The sequence below is a fragment of the Notamacropus eugenii genome, chromosome 3 (genome assembly GCF_028372415.1).
Source record: "Notamacropus eugenii isolate mMacEug1 chromosome 3, mMacEug1.pri_v2, whole genome shotgun sequence".
Classification (NCBI taxonomy): domain Eukaryota; kingdom Metazoa; phylum Chordata; class Mammalia; order Diprotodontia; family Macropodidae; genus Notamacropus; species Notamacropus eugenii.
In genome coordinates this window covers 238,330,851-238,333,712 of record NC_092874.1, presented here as the reverse complement: position 1 = coordinate 238,333,712, position 2,862 = coordinate 238,330,851, and positions in this window count along the sequence as shown.

Below are 2,862 nucleotides of genomic sequence, written 5' to 3'. Positions count from 1 at the left end.
AAAAAAATTCATCAGAAGTCATCAGTCATTTTGGTCTATAGATTATTTTCTCTATTTTTTTCCTACATGTTTTAAATACTAAGCTATATGTCTCAAAATGCATTTAATAAGATATTTTCTCAATTATTAAGAATACTTTGTGGATCATTGATAAAAAGAGATTCTCCAATATATACCAAAATATTTATAGCAGCATTTTTTTACGAGAGCAAAGAACTGGAAATAAAATAAATGTCTATCGATTAGGGAACATCTAAAGAAATTGTGGTACATTAATGTAATAGAAAATTACTGTACTGTAAGAAATGATGAATGTGATGACTATAGAGAAGCATGGAAAGATCTATATGAACTGATGTAGAATGCTGTATGGGGAATGGTTAAGGTAAGTTCTACGGATTTTGGCCAAAATGGTGCAGTGAGGGCAAGGGCAGGTTGTGACGGTAGGACCGCAGTGGCATCAACGAAATTGTTATGTATATAGCAGAACTCCAACATCTTTTAAATCATCTGGTCCCATTTTAAACATTCATCTTCTAAAGAATTCTTTGAAATTGTATCTTGTGATACTAAAAAGCTAATAATAACATCCATTTACAAAGAATTATTACCAATGTAGTAACCATCAGTCTGTAAACATTTTTTATTTCCTGATTTTATTTTTTATTAGAAACTACAATTAATCATAAACTATTTATATAGATTTATAGATTGGTTGATTGTATGCTGGGAGGAGTATAGTGGAGGATCTCTGTAAATAGCTGAGAATTCTCAAAGTTAAAACCAGGGTAGATAGTTGAACCTCTGTCCAGAATTTTAGGATTTTTTCCCCCTAATTAGGAATCCTAAGTTATAATTATGAGAATCTTATGATTGTGATTATGAACAACTATTTTGCAAACTTCCTAAATGACTGCACTAAACTATACACAGGTCTTTCCCCGCTTTGTCCTGAGAAAATGAGTAAGATTGTCATTTTGCTTTCTGAGGCAGGAATATTGTATTTCCCCCATTCACCCTTACTGCTTCCCTGCCCTACTTCTCCTTGGGATTAGGGTCAAGCCAAGAGACAATGGAGTGAGAACTATTAAGGTAGGAGGAGAAATAAGTTTGACTGGACCTGGCCAATAACTCCTTTAGTTCTCTTATGGGAGAGAGACAAAAGAGTGAACAATATATTTTAGGTTTTTTTTTCCTTACGTAGTCAAATCTTAATAGAAAGCTTCATTTGGTGAATAACCAACGGCCTATTGGTTGTCTTGTCTATTAACATGGCATTTTGACCACCTCCACCTACTAGAACATAATCTTGAGGACAGAGACTATAAATTTTGTTTTTGTAACTTGAACACCTAGCTGCCATACTTGACACAGAGTGGGTATTTAATAAATGCTTGTCAAATTATTGAATTGTCTCAAAGCAAGTAATTTAACTTCTATTGTGTCAAATAAGTATAATAATAGCTTCCTATTAGATGAGATTTTGATTCTTGGCAATCAATGCTATGATACTATGCCTGGAATTTTTATCGAACCAGTTGATGAGAGAATAATTTAATGTCTGGGCATTCCTTAAGGACTACTCGAAATGACTCTTTTTAATGATATGCCAATGAATAATCAATAAGTGGAAAAAATTGCTTGCTGAGACCTGCTGTTTTGTTCCCACCAAAATCTGCTTCCTTCACAGGCTTCCCCCTTTCAATATGCAACTCTACAGTTCCTTTTGTCTCTTGGACTAGAAAACTTGGAATTATCTGTGACTTTCCCTTTTTCATCTCCTGCATCTCATCTGTCACTATATTCCATCACTCTTCATATGAGATGGCTTTTCAATTTTCCCTTTCCTTTTCAATCCCACTGTCATTCACTTACTTCAGACTTGAAGTTTAGGTTTCTATAATTGTCTTCTAGGCTGTGATTTTGATTGTATGTCATTCCTCTCTAATTTGTAGTTCATGGATTATAGTGATTTTTAAACTTTAATGTTTTATGTAGATTCTGTTGATGTTAATAATGCTTCTAAAGAAGAATTGGACTCATCTTCCAAAAGCAAATGTCTGTTGTCTGCCGCATTAAATCTGAACTCCTCTGATTGGCTTCTGGGGACCTCTTTTATCTAGCCCCACTCTTTCTATCAAGTATCATTTCGCATTACTCCTTAAAGTAACATAACGGAGAATCAACTAGACTTTAGAGACACAAGTCCTGGGTTTGAAAAGTAGCACTGCCTTTTATGAGCTTGGACATAGTCCTTGGACTAGTCACCAAATTTTTCCAAGCCTCAATTTCCTCAACTACAATGAGTGTGATAAGATTTTGCTGTTCTTTTCATAGGGTTGTTTTGAGAATCACTGAGAAAAAATGGATGTGAAAGTCCTTTGTAAAAATGAATTGTTATCTAAATGTAAGGTACTATTTTTATGTAGCAACTGCATTTGGCATGCAGTAGGTACTTTAAAAGCATTTAATGAGTTCAATGTGGTGGCACACACCTGTAATCTAAGTAGCAGGGGAGGAAGAGATTTGCAGAACTCTTGTGTTCAGGAATTCTCAGTTGCAGTGGGCTGAGTCAATCTGGTGTCTGAATTAAATTGAGCATTAGTAGGAGGATCCTCAGGGAGTGGGTTGTCTAAGAAATGGGAAAGTCAAAGTTACTCTCTTGGTTGGTAGTGGGATTAGGCTTGTGAATAGCCCCTGCTTTTCCAGCCTGAGAAAGGTAGGGGGAATCTGTCTTTAACACAGAGGATGTCACCAAAGTCTTAATGCAGTTTTAAGCTTTAATAACTTTACTCTGTAGCAAGACTTTGGGGTGGAGATGCTCTTTATAAACACATATTCTCAGTCTCTCTCTTTCTCTCT